The 19,378-nt window shown below is 40.6% G+C and overlaps 2 long non-coding RNA genes across 26 annotated transcripts in view; one reads left to right on the forward strand and one right to left on the reverse strand.

Moving 5' to 3' along the window:
* Positions 1-19,378, reverse strand: part of LOC120395799 — a 305,544-nt gene that overhangs the window by 269,999 nt on the left and 16,167 nt on the right. The window lies entirely within an intron of this gene.
* The window catches only part of LOC120395790, a 76,792-nt gene that overhangs the window by 14,709 nt on the left and 42,705 nt on the right, over positions 1-19,378 (forward strand). For both annotated transcript variants that reach the window (XR_005592792.1, XR_005592796.1), the window contains one exon: positions 19,285-19,329. This is a non-coding gene — a long non-coding RNA (uncharacterized LOC120395790). The remainder of the gene's footprint in view (positions 1-19,284; positions 19,330-19,378) is intronic.

Raw genomic sequence — 19,378 nt, forward strand, 5'->3', positions numbered from 1 at the left:
AAGGGCGGCAGAGCCTGCCCAAAAGTGGGGGAGCTAGAACCCCCTACCCCTTCTGCCCAGCAAGCCAGAAGCTGGAGCAAGCTGGGAGCCGTGGACCCTCCACCTGCCCAGAGTGGGGGGGAGGGGGATTGAGAGCAGCCCCCCGCCTGTGTTCCCATTCCTTGGGCCCCCCACCCAAGGCAGGAGGGTCCACGACTCCCCACAGCTGCCTGCAGGCGGCTCTTACCTGGACCCGGCTCCAGCTATGGGGCCGCAGCCAGTGGTGAGCTGGAACCAGCTCGCACCGGTTCGCAAGAACCGATTGTTAAATTTAGAAGCCGGTGTAGAACCGGTTTTATTAAAGGGGCCGGCGGGTGGGCAAACTCCAGTCTGCGGGCCACATCCGGCCTGCGGGACTGTCCTGTCCGGCCCGCCTCAGCTCCCAGCTGGGGAGGCTCCCTCGGCCCCTCCCCCCTCGCAGGGCCCCAGCGCGCGGCGCCGCCAGCGCACTGGGCAGCTCTGCAGCTCCTGCCGCTTTAAGCAGCATGGTAAGGGGGCCGGGCCGGGGCTGGGAGGAGGGGTTGGATAAGGGGCAGGGAGCAGTTGGACGGGGCGGAGGTTCTGGAGGGGGCGGTCAGAGGATGGGGTGGGGTCGGCGTGGGAGTTCTGGGGGTCTGTGGGGGGGGTGGTGGATGGGATTGGGGCAGTCAGGGGACTGGAAGCGGGGCGAGCTGGGTAGGAGGTGGCGTCCTGGGGGGCAGTTAGGGTGGGGGGGTTTCAGGAGGGGGTGGTCAGGGGACAAGGAGCGGGGGGGTTGATGGGTTCTGAGAAGGGCAGTCGGGGGCAGGATGTGGGTTGGGGTTGGATGGAGGGGGGAGACAGGCACGTGGGGCTTATACTCACCGCACGGTTCCCTACCGGGTCTTTGGCGGCACTTCGGCGGGGTGTATGTGTGTGTGTCTTCACTCGCTCCAGGTGAAGAACCCGCCGCCGAAATGCCACTGAAAACCCAGAGCGAGTGAAGACCCCCCTGCCCACGCTGAAGTGCTGCCTAGGACCCGGTAGGGAACCGGTTATTAGGATTTTGGGTGCTCATCACTGGCCACAGCCCGACCATGGTAAGAGCCTCGTGAGCAGCTATAGGGAGCCACGCTGAGGACCCTCTACCTGCCTGGGGTGAGAGGGTCAAGAATGGCCCTTGCCCGTGTCCCTGCCCTGCAGGCCCCTCGCCCAGGGCAGGTGGAGGGTCCACAGTGCCTCTCCCCATAGCTGCCCATGTGGCTCTTACCATGGTCGGTCTGCAGCCCCCTAGCCGGGGCCAGGTCAATGTAAGAGCCGCACGTGGCGCGCAGGCAGCTGTGGGGAGCCATGGACCCTCCTGCTCTGGGCGGGTGGGTTCAGGGACATATGCCAGCGGCTGCTCTTGACCCCCACCCCACCCCAGGCAGGTGGAGAGTCCACAGCATGGTGCTCCACAGCTGCCTGGCTCCCCAGCCAAGCTCTAGCTGCTGGCCTGGTTCAGGGCCTCAGGGGTAGAGGAGGTGCGGGTCAAAAAGTGGATGGGCCAGGCTGGGCCCTCCCACTTTTTGAAAGTGGACATGGCCCCCTAACCCTCCTCCTCCATTCTGGTGCCAATGTCTGAGATTGCTTCTGCTAGTTTCTTAAGTACCTTAGATGAATTTCATCAGGCTTTGCTGAGTTGAATGCAACTAACTTATCTAAATATTCTTTAACCTGTTCTGGCTTGTGTTCTTTCCCCCTTGTTGTTAATATTAATTGTATGAAGCATCTGGTCACAATTAACCTTTTCAGAGAAGACTGAAGGAAAACAGGTATTAAACACCTCACCCTTTTTGGTATCATCTGTTATTAATTCTCCTTCCTTGCTACATCGTGGACCTACAGTTTCCTTCATCTTTCTCTTGTTCCTAATGTACTTACAGAACCTCTTTTTATGACTTCTATGTCCCTTGGTAGGTGTAACTCATTTTGTGCCTTAGGAATTCTGATTTTGTCCCTATGTGCTTGTGTCAGTTTCCTGCACTCATCCTTAGTACTTTTTCCATGTTTCCTCTTTTTCTAGGATTCTTTTATGATTTTCAGGTCATTAAAGGGCTCCTGATGGAGCCATACTGGCCTTACTACTCTTCCTATCTTTCCTTCACATCAGTATAGTTTGCTGTTGTACCTTTAATATTATCTCTTTAAGCAACTGCCAGCTCTCCTGAACTCCTTTTTATCTTAGATTTTCTTGCCAGGGGACCGTATCTACTATCTCTGTGTTAAAGTATGCTCTATCAAAGTCCATTGTCCTTTTTCTGCTGCTCTCACTCCTTCTTTTACTCAGAATCATGAAGCCTATAATTTCATGATCACTTTTAGCCAAGTTGCCTTCCACCTTCAGTTTCATAACCAATTCCACCCTGTTAATCAGACTCAAGTCTAAAATGGCTGTCCCCCTAGTTACTTCCACCACCATCTGTGATGTCCCCAACACATTCCAAAAACTTACTGGACATTTTGTGTTTTTCCATCTTACTTTTCCAAAAATCATCTTAATTTTCCTTATTGCTACCAAGTCTTGTGTTTTGAATATTCTTATTATTTGTTATAGAAATGCCTCATCTACCTCCTCCTTCTGGTGTGGTGGTATATAGTAGATCCTTCTTGTGACATCATCCTATTTCCCCCCCTTTTATCTTCACCCCGAACCTTTGAACTGGTCTGCCTCTCACCTCTTTCTGACCCCAGAAAAAGTGTATACATTCTTGAAATACAATGCAACAAACACCCTCTCCCTTTTTTCCCTTGCCTATCCTTCCAGAACAAGTTATACCCCTCTATATCAATAGCCCAATCATGAGTTTTATCCCACCAAGACTCTGTACTACCAATAAAGTCATACTTTAGCTTGTGTACTCAGATTTCCACTTCATTCTATTTATTCCCCATTTTCCTTACATTGGTGTATAGAGAGCTAAGAAGTTGAGCAGATTCCCTCACCATTTTTCCTCTTGTTACTTGTACTACGGTAATGTAATTTTCTATTTCCCTTCCCCTCGCCCCCCTCTGACTTCCCGCCCTCTGTCAAAGTCACCATTTTAATGCTTACTTCTGAGCTTTTGTCACCTGCCCCTTTTGAACCTAGCTTAAAGCCCTCGTCACTAGGCTGGCAAGTTGGTGTCCCAAAATGCTCTTCCCCTTCTTTGTCAGGTGGACCCATCACTTTTACTTTATCTCATGGTTTTGGAAACTGTTGTTTAACATTTTATATTCTTTGAGACACAAATGATTGATAATTTTGCAAACCTTTACATTGTAATAAAATAATTATTTAGGGGCATTGTTTCCCCTAGATCCATATATAGAGGGATCAGACACCTTTTCTGCATGGATGCAGAGACTAATTGCCAACAGTCACAAGTTGCCACACATTTTTTTGTAAGCAAACACATTTATTCAAAAGGTGAAAGCATTACAGAGAAAATATATTAAAAACAAGAAAAGAACTTGCATGCATGCTAAAAAGCTAACCAGAGTCACCCCAACTCTAACCTCAAGCTCTGGTAGATGTCAGTCCTTCAAAACCCACAAAGGTTTTTTTTCCCCAAGGTTACAAAGTTCATAACTGTCTCAGGTTCAGAACCAGAGCAACCATAAATAGTTCAGTCTTTCCTTTATATAACTTGGGCCTTTGATGTTGGTCTCATGTAACAGGTGATGAGCAGACAAAGGCCATCTCCTCAGGGCATAGCTTCAAAATGCTGGACTTTTGCATAATCAGAGGTGAGGAATTTGCATTAACCTCTCCTTAGGTATTTCCTAGGAAATCCACTTCCCATGTATTGTCCCACGAGTCCATTCTTGTCTGCCACTTTGTTCAGTATATTCCTTTGATTATCCAGGCCTTACATCATATCTCCCCCTAGAGAGGTTACATACAATCCTGGATCACAATAATACACAAACTTTGCATTTAGTACAATGGACCCCAAAGATACCTAAACTTAATTCAACAAAGTTTTTCAAGGACACTGCTGGAAACTGTCATATCTGTCACACAGAATGTCTAACGGTTGTTCTGGTCTCCTGGAACTAGGTCTACTTTTGGGAATCCCTGTGTTCAAAAGAACTTCTGTAGGACTGAGCCTTTGAGAGACCACTTGTGGTTGTCAGAGAATTGCCTGCTGAATTGATCTATCATGATATTCTGAAGGGTAGGAACATGCAGACACGCCAGTCTCATAGACTCATAGACTTTAAGGTCAGAAGGGACCATTATGAGCATCTAGTCTGACCTCCTGCACAATGCAGGCCACAGAATCTCACCCATCCACTTCAATAACAAACCCCTAACCTATGTCTGAGTTATTGAAGTCCTCAAATTGTGGTTTGAAGACCTCAAGTCTGATTTGGTTCAGAATGCATAAATTCCATAGTTGTATGGTTTCCTGACAGTGTGGGGATGATCTTGCCCCCCGCAACTGTTGACATAATGTATAGCTTTGGTGTCATCTGTTAGCATTTGCACTGTGGGACCCTGACAAAGAGGCAGGAATGTCTTGCATTTGAGGTAGATATCCCTGAGCTCTAGAATGTTTCTGTGGAAAACAAGCTTCCTGACTGGACCATAAGCCCTGAATTTGAAGGCAATGTAGGTTAGCCCCTCTCCCCCACATATCTCTGGGCGGTGCAGTCTGTCACCAGAGTTTTGGTAGGTAGAGGTGTGGAGAAGAGTCCTCTGCTGCATACCTAAAGAACGCCTTACCACCAGTGTCATGAGAAGAGGACTTCTTGTGGGCCTGTAACTATGTCTATGCAGTGTCCGCTGGGTAGATACAGTGATTTCAAACACCTTTCCAGAGAACCTAGGTGAAGGCTGGCATGCTGTGTGATATTAAGTGCATGAGGCCATGTATCCGAGACGTTTGAAACATGTTTTCACTGATGTGCTTGAAGTTGATTGATGAGACTTGTTATTGTGGGAGGTAAGCTTTGGCTGGTATGAAATCTAACAGTGCTCCTATGAACCCTGTGAGCTGAGTCGGAGTCAGTATGGATTCCTGTCTGTTCACTTTGAGATCTAGTGAGGCAAAGAACTTTAGAATTACCTGAACTAAGTCAATAAGCTGTTGGGGTGATCCTCCTCAAATCAGCCAGTCATTAAAGTAAGGACAGACCTGGATCCCTTGTCTCCTTAGGAGAGCTGCCACTACTTCTAGACCCTTGTTGAATACCCTCAAGGCCACAGAAAGATCAAAGGGCCCTGATCAAAGGACCCTAGTAAAGGGATGTTTCTGCCAGGAATCTGAGGTATTTCCTGTCAGTTGGGAGGACTAATATAAGGAAATAGGCATTTTGCATGTTGAGAGCCACGAACCAGTCCTGAGAATCTAATGAGAGGATTCTGGAGGGCAGAGTCACCATCCTGAATTTGAAAGGACATTGAAGGTCAAGGGTGGGCTGTCAACCCCCTTTCTTCTTTGGGATAAGAAAGTAATACAAATAAAAGCCTCTGCCCCATAACTCCAAGGGCACTTCCTTCACTGATTTCCATTGTAGAAGGGAATCTGCTTCTTGGGTCCCTGGAAAGGAAAGGGGAAAGAGAAGTGGGGGAAGAAAGGATTGAAACTGAATTGGATATCCCTTGTTTACAATCTCTAGGATCCACCAATCTGAAGTAATCCCAGCCCAATCTTCTCAAAAATTAAAAAAAGACAGTTGCCAAATGGGTGTGTGTGGGTGTGCGGGTGTGGGTGTGTGTATAAACTAAAAAGATCTTCCACTGGTCCTATCAGGCACTCAACGTTGGTGGCAAGCCTGCTGGAAGCCGCGGACTATTGGGCACCAGAGAAGGCAGAGGGTCATCTACTGGGGGATCTCTTTCTCTTCCTTGATGACACGGAGGTTCTCTGTGGCGCACTGTAAAACTAGGTGGAGACTAACTTTCTAAAGGATGACCACTGGTGTAACTGCTTCCTCCTTAGGCTTGGGATGTACAAACTCAAAAGTGCAGTTGTCGTTAAATTCTTTAGGAAGTGGGGGGATTCACCTGTCCCATTGTTGAAAAATTCATTAACTTCAAATGGGAGGTCCTTGATTGTTGTTTGGACTTCCCTGGGATCTTTGAGAACTGAAGCCATGGTGATGATCTCATGATTCTTGCAGTGACCGTGGTGTCAGACATATCCAGAGCAGCCTATAGAGAAGTGCAGGCAGGCAGTTGTCCATCTTCCATTCTGGATTTCAACTCCTCATGGTACTCCTTGGGAAGTTTGTCTATGAATTGAAAAAATCTGTCTCAGTTTTAAAAACATATTTTTGGAAGGCATGCCTGATAGTTAGCAACCCTCATCTGGAAGATTGCTGATTAATACACCTTGCAACTGAAGAGATCCAATTTTTTTGGTGCTTTTCTCTCAGTATGGATTCAGAGGCCCGTGCTGCTTTGACCTCTGCTGTACTGCTGCCACTACAAGAGAACTTGGTGCTGAATACAAACAGAAATACTCAAATCTTTAGCAGAGACCTAGTACTTCCTATCTGCTTTTTGACAGGATAGATGCAGGTGTGTGCCAGGTGGTTCTTGCAGGCTCCAGTAGACCTTCATTAATGGGCATGGTGAGTATCCCTGTTGTAGAAGGATGCAGAATGTCCAAGACTTGTGTTGCTGAACCACTTCCAGGGATATGTCTAAGGTTTCTACCATGCATTTCATCAGGTCTCTGAATATCTAAAACCTCATCAGCTGAAGCCAATGTGGGTGAGGGAGTCTCATCAGGGGAGTATGAGGATAATGCAGCAGGAATCAAATGCTCTTCTCCTGGTAGCTGATGTTCCTCTTCACTCTGCCTCTCAAGAAACTGTGGGTGAACCAACTGGCTCAACTGATTTGCCTCTCTGGGAACAGCAATCTAACCCAGAGAAAACAGATGAAGCAGGCTTCCTGGAGTATGTCTGTACACCCCAGAGGGTCCAGTAAGGCCATGGCTGTGTAGGTAGAAGTACTGTGGTGGAGTGCACATAGGGATGGGTAACAGGGTAGAGTGATCTCTATGAAGCCCAGACCCCTTTCTACTACAGGTCATGACTCTTCCTAGAATCCCTCCCTGACAACCAAAGGAGGGAATGGTGGATGCGTGAGAGACAATTCTCTGGTGTGCCCATCTTTGGAGCATCGCTTCCTTGGTCCCTTCTTCCCTGTCTATATATATATATTTGCCAATGGGCATAAAAAGACAAACTACACCTACCACACTACATTAACTACACTAACTATATAAACCACACTAATATGTATAATCACACAATGTGCAGAATAAGGAAAAACTGGTTATAATGTGCATTCAATTACTGATAAAATAGACTTCCAAAATCTAATATATCAAATTGAATAATTTTTTTTCAATACAGATTTCAGTAATAGACATTTTAAAATCGTCAGTAGGCCATTCCCAGAGACACTTTTTTCTATGTTAGGTCTCAACAAGATGAATAAACTTCCTCTAATTAAAAACCAAATAAACTTAGATTACACATTGCATTGTCAAAATGGATACCAAGATTTGAGTTGGTCCTTGGGTTTTTACACATCAAGTTGGCAGGACAGAGAGCTTCCCTGATGTGAAGTGCAACTACTAATTGATTTAGAATATTAGTCTTCTTCTCTGATATTGACAGTAAGTAAAAGGCCTTTGATTCTTCCCCATATTGCTCAAATTTCTGAAACATGTGCCTCAAAAAAAAAAAAAAAAAAAAACCTTTTAGAAAATTTTCTAACAAGAGGTGGAAGTAATGGGCACAAGGGAAAGTCCATATTTGAATATTCACAGCCTCTGCCATCATAAGAACATAAGAATGGTCATACTAGATCAGATCAAATGTCCATCTAGTCCAGTATCCTATCTTCCAACAGTGGCCAATGCCAGTTGCCCCAGAGGGAATGAACAGAAAAGGTAATCATCAAATGATCCATCCCCTGTCGCCCATTCCCAGCTTCTGGCAAACAGAGGCTAGCCACACCATCCCTGCCCATCCTGGCTAATAGCCATTGATGGGCCTATCCTTCATGATCTTATCTAGTTCTTTTCTGATCTAGGTCTGTTATAGCCTTGGCCTTCACAACATCCTCTGGCAAGGAGTTCCACAGGTTGACTGTGTGTTATGTGAAAAAAAATACTTCATTTTGTTTGTTTTAAACCTGCTGCCTATTAATTTCATTTGGTGACCCCCTAGTTCTTGTGTTATGAGAAGGAGAAAATAACACTTCCTTATTTACTTTCTCCACACCAGTCATGATTTTATAGACCTCTATCATATCCCCCCTTAGTCATCTCTTTTCCAAGCTGAAAAGTCCCAGTCTTATTAATCTCTCCTCATATGGAAGCCGTTCCATATGCCTAATCATTTTTGTTGCTCTTTCCTGAACCTTTTCCAATTCCAATATATCTTTTTAGAGATGGGGAGACCACATCTTGAATACTATGTGCAGATGTGGGTGTACCATGAATTCATAGAGGCAATCTGATATTTTCTGTTTTATTATCTATCCCTTTCTTAATGATTCCCAACATTCTGTTTGCTTTTTTGACTCCCACTGCACATTGAGTGGATGTTTTCAGAGAACTATCCACAATGACTCCAAGATTTCTTTTTTGAGTGGTAACGGCTAATTTAGTTCCCATCATTTTATATGATAGTTGGGATTATGTTTTCCAATGTGAATTACTTTGCATTTATCAACATTGAATTTCATCTGCCATTTTGTTGCCCGGTCACCCAGTTTTGTGAGATTCTTTTGTAGCTCTTCGCAGTCTGTTTGGAATTTAACTATCTTAAGTAGGAAAAGCACAAGAACAAATACCTTAGAAGATTTTTTTTTATTTAAAACACCCACTTTAATGATTGACTTTGTCCTTAATGTATAAGACTTGAAGTAGTAACAGGTTTATGTTGTTACTGTTTCTCACAGGAATAATAATAACTGACTTTCATATAGCACTTTTCATCAGTGAATATCAAGGTGCTTTACAAATGAGGAACGTATCATTACCCCCACTTTACAGATGGGGAAATTGAGGAACAGAGAGGTGAAGTAACCCAGCAGGCTACTAACAGAGCTAGAAATAAATCCAGATCCCCCAGGTCCCACTTTATTACCCTGTGTATGAGGCCACACTGCTCTACACAGTAGTAAATCATTGGACAACTCTCTCACGTTCTCTAACTTCAAAATGAATTTTATACATACAATGAATAAAAAAAGACGTGTATTAAGCAATACTTTGAATAGAAAATTTATGCAAATTATTCTCATTTCTTCAATATTCCTGTTCTTATATTCTTCTGTCACATACTTTAGGCTCCAGCTCAAGTATAAGAGTGATTCTGGTAAAAACACATCATGGGCATGGATGCTGATAAAATGCACTACACATATTTTTGAATATTGTTTGTGTGTGCTGCAAAATTAAAAACCTTGAAGTTTAGAACAGAAATATGAACTACACTTTTTTTTTAGTACCACTAACCAATTATATTTGATGATTAATTTATCATAGGACCAGATGCATAGATACTTTTACTGTATTTAGGTTTTGTTTGTATTACTAACTACCTTTCTTTACCATGAAAAAATAAAACACATAGGTTGTTAATCTTTAACCACAAACTAAAAATAATCATAGGCCAGCTGTAGTTTTGTTTAGGGATCACAGACTTTTTCAGTCTATCAATCTGGGGGAGTGGTGGGCAACCTGCGGCCCGTCAGGGTAATCTGCTGGCGGGCTGCCAGACAGTTTACATTTGCATGGCTGCCCACAGCTTGCAGTGGCCGCGGTTCGCCGTTCCCAGCTAATGGGAGCTGCGGGATGCGGCGCAGGCCGCAGGGACAAACTGTCTGGCGGCCTGCCAGCAGATTACCCTGACAGGCCGTGTGTGGCCCATGGCTCGCAGGTTGCCCACCACTGATCTGGAGTGTGCATTGATCTTTAGTGTGCAACATGCTTCTAACTTGCTTTTTGCTGATTCAACATGGGTTTGGAACTGTCTATCAATAAAAGTTTATATATTAGAATGAGTAAAGATATACAACAAAATGTAAGAAAAGATCAGAACACACTCCAGAGTCTTGTCAGATAATTATATTTTATTTAACCACAAACTAATAACTATGTACCAAATTGAACATACTTTTCAATAGTTTTGTCAGAGTAAGGGCTGCAGTATTCCACACTATATACAAAGCTATGAACAAAGGAGGCCAAAATATTGCACCAAATGTTCCAGTGGCAGTGTTTCTTGACATTTTATTTCCAGAGTCCTGTCTTCACAGAAGTCTCTTTTATTCTTACATGTTCTCTTACCCAAAGATAGTTTCTCTCAAGAATCTCCAAATTATTTACTGCAAAAATTTTAAAAACCTCAAATAAACATAAGCAAATGTGGCTTTGACATTCATTTATCTTAAGTATCTGGTCAAGTCATTTGAGGCCTTCATTGCTCAGTCCACTAAAACATAAATCAGGATGGCAAACACATGAACCTTGCCTAAGTCTCCAGTCTCTGCATTTTATCCACCTTGCTGGGCATGGGCTTATGACCACATCTAGCTTAGATTTTTTGCTTCTTTGCCATACTTTATTTGCATAGACCAACAAGCCATACCCACAATCACATATGGAAATGTTTTCTAAAATGTGGTTTCTGCAGTTAGGTTTTGCTTTTTAATATTCATAAATACAGGTTATGCACAGGTTAGTTTAATAATGTATTCCTAAAAGTTAGTAAGTAGTTCTTCTAGTTAATCTATTCTATTTATCTATAAAGCACCCAAACCCATGGTACCTCAGTGCAATCTTCTCCTTCATACTGTGTTGTGTTTCTTAAAATTCAAGCTATACTGTCAGAAGACTGATTAACAGAGAGACCTGTCTTTCTTATTAACTTATACAGGGCATGATCCAATGCCTATTAAGTCAACAGAAATCTTTCTACAGACTTCAGTGAGCACTGGATCAGGCACATAGTTCTGTTTTTTTCCAGAATTAAACTTTTCCATTGATGGCTGCCTACTGCCTCAAGCAGTTTAACTTTCCTTTATTCCTATATACAAGAGAAGATATATTCCTTAGAAGATGGTTAGAAGATGCAGAAATACAATTTCCAAATTGAAATCTTCACTAATCTGATTTGCTGGGGATGTAGTTTTAGAGTTTTCTAGGATGAAGGATTTTCTAATACAAAGTTCTGCTTCTTATACTAGCAACTAGTTTTAAGTATTTACATGATCTTCCATAGCTCGTCCCATTTTTTTCAGGATCACTTTCCCTGTAGTTCTAAATCTGACTGGTTTTCCTGAAAACAGGAACTACACAGTACAAACATTTTCAAGCAGGTTTAGATTAATCAGACCAGTATTCTGAGAGAGAAGCAAAAAACGTATATACTCTTTAGTTAACTGTCTTATTTTCTGAATCTATGTTTATGAGAGGTCATAATATCAGAATTTTATCATGAATACCCACTTAAATACCCACCAAATAAAATGTATTTATTTTAATACTCTTTGGCTAAATAAGTAATATTACAGTCATTGACAAGAATACTTCTTTTTTCTCTTTATTTATATGTATAAAATTCTAATTTCTTGTACCACTGATATAATCCTACATTTTCTGATGCATTTTATAATTGCTATTGTTTGCAGTGACATACATCTTCTGATGCCAGAACTAATCAAAGTCAGATCATCATAGCACCATACTGTAGTACTGTTTTGTTCCCTATTGAGTTGCACATATGGTAGATGGCAAGATACAGCCCAGAAAAGGCTACTTAGCTCATCCAGTCAGAGCCCTAGCATTTTTGTAGAACTACTCACACCTACCTCTTATTCTCCTTAATGTCTTATCTTCCTTATTCTTGAATATCTGCCATGATGGTGGCTTTACCACTTCCAACTATGCAGTTGTTTTTACTATTGAGAACTGTCTCCTAATATCTGGCCTTGACTCTTCCTTCCTTGACTTCAGGCTACTTCTTGATCTATAATATTCTAAAGTTGTGAATAATTTTTTCCTTCCTTTATATATATTTATACTGAATTTGAAGAATAATCATGTTCATCCTAATTCATCTCTTTTGTAGATGAGATAGATTTAGCAACTTTTCAGGGGCGCTATTTCAACATTTTTTTGATGTTGCATTTTCTCTTTTTTTTAAAACTATCTGTTTATCACTCACTGTGGGAACCAAAGGTGTATGCACTATTCTAGCTCCAGTTACACCAAAATGATGTACAGTAACACCGTTAACTCATTGACTCCCTAGTTTTATGTTTCCTATATATAGTGTAGGAATGGCTTCTCCCCTCAGACACACTATGATATATTTAGTTTGCTATGTGTTATTACTCCAATATCTTTCTTGACCTTGCTTCTCTCTACATAGCTATCTAGGGGTTGATTTTACCAGGTGCTGATGTTAATGGGAAATGAGGTCTTCGGGAGTCACCAACAGGAACTAAACACTTAAAATACCTCTTTTAATTATTTTTAAATTTTCACAGACTTAGTATCAGATCCATAAATACTTTTTTCCTAATCTCAGATTAAGTAGCATATTACATGCCTACAGCCTAAATCCCTCATAGTTTATGCATCCTTCATTTTGACCTGTGAAAGTGTTATATGCCACCTATGTGAATTTCAGTACTTGTGTATATTTGTTTTTACAAATTACTTTGCCCTCAGCTGAGCTTCCTTATCTAGAAATGTATCCTTTTATAATTATATTGTAGTAATGTCTTGTCCAACTATGTCTCTAATGCAATCAAAGATCATCCAATCGGAATTGGGGCTGCTCAGCATTTCTCAGGATCAGGCCCTAAAACAAAACTGTTTATGAATAGAAACCTCTATTGTTTCTTGATTATTTCCCATAGGTTGTTCCAGCTTTTAGGGACAGTGTATTCTCAGTCATCTCAATGTACCTATGTAATATTCATTTAACTTAATTTTTTCTTTTGCAAATCCCCCCCCCCCCATGTTTACATTCATCCATCAGTTGATGATGAATCATTCCTGGTTTGTTAAATATTTTCCAACTATACTCCCCACCCCCTCTTCTCTTCCTCTTCATTTATGAAGGAGATAGACATTCAGACTCCCTATTTAATAATTTTATTGCAAATATAACCATTCACAATAAAATGGTCAGCTGAAGTCAGATAAGACAGCTGTACTTAAGTAAGTAAAATGCACATTATTTTAAATCTGCAAATGCTTTTTTAATTTTTGAGATTAAAGAGTTTTTATTATTGGTCAAAATCATAATTTATATTTTAAATATGTTCATTACTCAGTTGTATTATACTGCCTGTAAACCAAGGCTTCTTTACATACATTAATTCATTTAATTATTTTTCTCTACTTGCTTACTATTCTGTAAAAATTAGAGGAGCGATTCTGCTACCCTATTCATACTGACTAGTATCTTAGTGAGTAATTCCACTGAAATGTCAATGGGACTACTCATCAAGTAAGGCACTACTCAGCATCAATATGGGTGACAGAATCTTGTCCTGTATAAATAAGAAAAAAATTAGGGCCAAATCTTTAGCTGGTGACTTCACTGGAATTGTGTCAATTTAAACTTGTTGAGGATATTGTCCATATAGTCCTAACAAAAGATGCAGTCTTTCAACCCTATATTTCTCTCCCTTTAGATAATTTCCATATGTGTTGTTAACCATGGTGGAATGGATCAACTGTGACTAATTTTAATGAAGAATTATAAGAAATTGCCACACTAGTTGCTGATTTAAAGAGATATTCTAAGGCTCTGCTGCTTCCCATTTCTCAAGAGTAATGCTATTTTCTTAGTCAGTCAGAGTGTCAAAGCAACTGCTTTTTTAATGGGTACCAGTACCATATGCTGGCCTGCTATTATTACAGTGTTAATAATTTGCAGCCAGCATAAATGAAATTCTCAGCCATACCTCCAATTTTCTAAGAAGTCAATATTACATGCTGTTACTTTAGACATGAGAAGGCCACCCTTAATGGCAACATTTTTCATATCCAAAATGTGTATGTATAACAGAAAAGTTCTGAACTTTACTTGTGCAAATTCTTTCTTAGATTTTTAAGATGCCTGTCACTGTGATAGGACACCACCAAATAATTCAAATTGTCTAAAGAACGTTGGGGTTGGGTAACAAGATATAAAATATCCACTTCAGAAAATCTGATCAAAAAGTTCTTTTACTATCATTTCTAGAATGAGGACTAATGCTATATCACATATTTTGTTACATTTAAAGTACTATGACATTTTTAATGGATTTTGTATTCTCTTCACATTAGGTTTTATAATTCTATAAAAGCTTCTGAATTACAAGCTGGTTAGGCAAGCAATGCATTATACTTCTGTGCAGAAGAATTAAGTCTCTTAATCTTCTTAGCATATGCGCAATGTGCCTCTGGTGGCATGTGACCAGGATTCATCACCAAATTTGGTCAGCTGGTTGGATCATTAGCTTTCCCGCCTTGCACAGGGTACTGACCGGGAGTGTAACGTGAATGCTGATCCATGTCCCCCAGTCTCTTAGTGATTCAATGGACATAAAATTCATTAGAGTATCACATTCTGCTCTCTCTCTTCAAACGAGCAGTTCTCACAGAAAATACTGATATCAACATCAAAGAAAAAGATCTTCCACCTTCCAAATCAGAAATTATGCCTCTCAACCTGGGAGGAGAGGCAGACATGTAACCCTCCAAGTAGTCAAGTATGCTAAAGATAGGCTTCAAGGAAGAGGATAGCTAAAGCTCAGAGAAAAGGGGAAAGCAGCAAAACAAGATGATGAAAAAAATTCAGAAAAGAACAGAGGTGAAACAGAGAAAATAAATAGAAAATAGAGACAGTGGCAAATATGCCAGGGCACGTAATAATCACTGCAAGAAAAATGCTAACAAACTACAGACAGTAATTCTTGAGTACAGGAATGAGAGCTCTATTCTAAAATCTAATATCATGCTAAATGCTGTTTCAGAACAGAGGTTTCATGATTTTAGTGGTTGTGTTTGTGCCATTATAATTAAGATTGTTTTATTCTTTCTACAATACAACCCCCCCATACCTCAATACTCCCTTCCCCACTACTTTTAAAATATTATTTTAACTTTGTTATGAATATTTCCCTTAGGCTGAAATTTGTACAAAACATTACCCTAGAATTTAATTGACTGTAGAAAAAAATTAAGAAAATCTATGTGGCTGTTTTGGAATCTATGTAAAACTGTAGTAAAAAACCCTCTAAAATTTGTTTCTCAGACACTTATGTTTCACAAAACTCAAAGTCACATTTTCTAAAAGGTTTTTGAGCCTGATCATCTCAAATTAGGACTAGCAGACTGCTGGCATAGTTTATTTTTAAAAGTTAAATTAAAATGTTTCATTTAAATAAATGAGATATTGCGCAAGTGGATATTTTTGAGTATATATAAAGTCTTTGAGTTTTAAGCACAAACTCAGCATGCATGTGTGCCACTAGTATTTGAGTATTCTAAATTGCACTTTAGTCCTTCAACTAAATGTTGATCCTGGTATATATATTTTGGTGGTTGGATAGATGTTTTCTCCTGAGGCCAAAAAAAAAAGAGGTGGAAGAGCCTGTCCTGGATGCCTGAGGGAGGAATAAATGTAGAGCTTAAGAAAAAGTAAGTTAAACTAGTTATTATCCCTTGAGTGTGTTATAATAATTTCTCTTCTAAATTGCAAGTTTTTAATTATCTACATTTATTCTCAACAATAAGGCAGTAAATGAATACATTGGGTATTCCACAAAATGAAAGTGAAGGGGTAATTGTTCTGTCATGATGCTTCCATAGCTGTACTATGGAAAAGTAAGCCTCACAAGGTCATATCACTAACTGAATAATTTTTAATCTAAATGTAATGAATTACTTGCAGTTCAGTAGGTATTTGCTGATCAACATCAAAATGTTTGACTTAAAACAAATAATTTGAATAATAGCATATTTGTAGCTATTGTATTCTGAGCAGAGAAAATGTACTGCATTTATTTGCATCTAATTCTATGCAGTTTGTATTATTGTACATTACTTGTGTTAACCATGCTAAAGTACACAGGAGTGTTCAGTGAGCCAAAACAAGTTTATCCTAGTCAGCGGAAAGGTACTAAATAGTAAGAAACCAGTAAGTCTGAAATGATGAATTATTTGTTGCATAATATTAAATATATTTACAGCAAGACAAACCTAAGCTTGTCATTGTTGGGTTTCTATATTCTGTAACGTTAAAAGAGAGTTTATTTTTCCTCTGTATTTGGCACTGGTGAGAACACTGCTGGAATAGTGTGTCTAGTTCTGGTGTCCACAATTCAAGAAGGATGTTGATAAACTGGAGAGGGTTCAGAGAAGAAGCACAAGAATGATTAAAAGATTAGAAAACATGCCTTATAGCGGTAGACTCAAGGAGCTCAATTTATTTAGCTTAATCAAAGACGATTAAAGGGTGACCTCATTACAATCCATAAGAGCCTACAAGGGAAACAAATATTTTATAATGGGCTTTTCCAGTCTATTGGAGAAAGGTATAATATGATCCAATGGCTGGAAGTTGAAGCTAGACAAACTCAGACTGGAAATAAACCATAATTTTTTTAACAGTGAGGCTAATTAACAATTGAAACAATTTACCAAGGGTTGTGGCAGTTCTTCCATCACTGGCAATTTTTTCATCAAGATTAGAAGTTTTTCTGAAAGACATGTATCCGAGGGGTAGCCGTGTTAGTCTGGATCTGTAAAAGCAGCAAAGAGTCCTGTGGCACCTTATAGACTAACAGACGTATTGGAGCATGAGCTTTCGTGGGTGAATACCCACTTCGTCAGATGCATCCGATGAAGTGGGTATTCACCCACAAAAGCTCATGCTCCAATACGTCTGTTAGTCTATAAGGTGCCACAGGACTCTTTTTGCTGCTTCTAAAAGACATGTTCTATTAATTATTTTAGGGAAGTTCTATGGCCTGTGTTAAACAGAAATCCGATTAGATGATCACAATAGTCCCTTCTGGCCTTGGAAAGTATAAATCTATGAAAATATGTTCTCCTTTTTTTAAAGCACCTAATTAGCCCCTGCCCAGTCAGCTCCAATCAGGGGAAGCAGATTGGGGCTGATGGAAAAGGCCTGATGCTGGCCTGAGGATTGGAAACATCTGCTGGCCTGACAAGCCAAGGGCTATAAAGGTAGGGAGGGAGCCAGAAGGCAGAAGGGCAGCCAGGGAGGGAACTGGAGGGCTCCTAGCAGAAGGCTGGCTCTGCCTGGAAAGGAGGAGAGTAATCCTGTAAAACTTGTACATAGATAGATACTGGTGGTGGGATGAAGTTAAGTACATAAAGACATGGGTGTTGCACAACCCTGAAGCCTCTCTGAGCCTGATTGGGGGCAGCAAGTGGGCCCGGGGGGGGGCCTGGACCCTGTTACAGAGCTGTACACCAAGAGTTCATGAATTCTTATTATATACAATAGATAAAAAATATTGTAGAAGAATACACAAATAAATATGCTCTCTGAGAATCTTTGAATTAAATATTGTTGGACACTTGTAAATTAAATATAATGAAACTCAGGAATTTTTTCCCCTGGGGTTTTAAAAGGGCCAGATTGTGTATATCCCCAGTATGGGTTCAGGTGGTGGAGGGCAAATGTGCAAGGAAGCTCCTCTCTCCAGCTTTGCAACTCCTCCACAAGAGCCAGACACAAAAGCAGTCACTGCACTTGGGGTAAAAGGGGTTGAAGATACTAGCAACCCTTGCAGTGCAAATCACCCAAAGGGGGATGGGAAGGAAGCAAGGCAATAGTCCCACCATCTAGCACTGGCTGGCGCTCTATGGCGCTGTCAGAGCTACTATATGTCAGCCAAGGAAATCTGAGAGGCACTTATGCCTCCTGAGGCACAATCCCTGAGAGGCTTGGTCTACACCTAAAACTTAGGTCAACCTAGCTACATTACTCAAGGATGTGAAAAGTTAATTAAAACGACCTAAGCCGCAATGTACATACCTCCAGGTTGACAGAAGAACTCTGCCCCACCCCGAAGGCAGACCAGTGTGTCATACATACACAATGATCCTTACTGAGAAAAAAGTATGTTCAATCAGCCTGGTTTACATATCAAATTAAAACAGGACAATCCTGTCAGTTCCAATGTATTTTAAAAGATATATTCAAAACCTAAATATTGGACTACCTGGACAATGGTTTTACACTGAAGACTTTATGTAACCTTAAGAATTACAGCCTTATAAAAACAGGAGAAAAAAAGAGCAAGTGTGTAACTTTCTAATACGACAAGAAGAGTAAAACAACATGCACTATTTATAAGAAATCATATGCAAACTCTGTCTAATAAGAATCACTGTAAGTCACGTCTGCTTTGGTTTCATTTCTCATATGATATGAACTATTAGATGGGGAAAACATACATACCTGTATCCCTAGGGTCAAGTCCTTCAATGTAACACAAGGAGAATGGTCAGGTCAATTTTTAGGACTACTAGCTTTGACTGTGTATCTTTACGGATTGCTGCCCAGACTCTCCTGTCCACTGAATCTGCTCAGTGCTGGGGAAGTGGACTGTCAAACAGCAAATTACACCCTCTTGGTTCTTGTAGTGCATCTGCACCAGCTCTGCCCCTTCAGCATATATTAACACAGCTTAGGGATTGCTCTACTTTACGCCAACTGGCTATGGCCTTGAGAAAACAATAAGCCAATTGTGAACTGGCATAATGATGATGTGCTCTATCCCACCCATTTTGCATCCGTATGTCAGTGTGTGTTGGGGGTAGTTAGCACAGGAATTAAATACTCCATTTTACATCACCTGGGGGCTCCTGAGCTACACCAGAAAAATTCTGAGTTGACCAGTTAGAACCAGATTCCTGAACAGTGCAGTGGATGAAACAGAAGAAAAGAATCTGGGCCTGTATTTCTAGGTTTAAAAATAAGCAAGTTTAAGCACTTTAGCTTATAAGGAAAAAGAACATTGTTCTATTTGCAGTTTCCACAGAAAGATCTGTTTGTTGCATACATTAAAAAGAGTATGTAGTTTACCCTGAATATTTAATTTGTTACTTATCATCAAATCCATTTAAAATAACATACTGTTTGTAATTGAACCAAGCATGTAAACTAGAAGGGTGACAGATTAAGTTATTTTTTACTATCTTAATGTTTTATCCTTTTTAATTCTCCCCCCTCCTTTTTTTTTTACAGTTTGTTGATGAAATTTGCATAAAGTTGTTTTTCCAGTATTGAAAGGTAAGTTAACTCTAATTATATCCTTCTACAATTATATTTGGTTATGTAT

Source organism: Mauremys reevesii, linkage group 1 (assembly GCF_016161935.1).
Source record: "Mauremys reevesii isolate NIE-2019 linkage group 1, ASM1616193v1, whole genome shotgun sequence".
NCBI lineage: Eukaryota > Metazoa > Chordata > Testudines > Geoemydidae > Mauremys > Mauremys reevesii.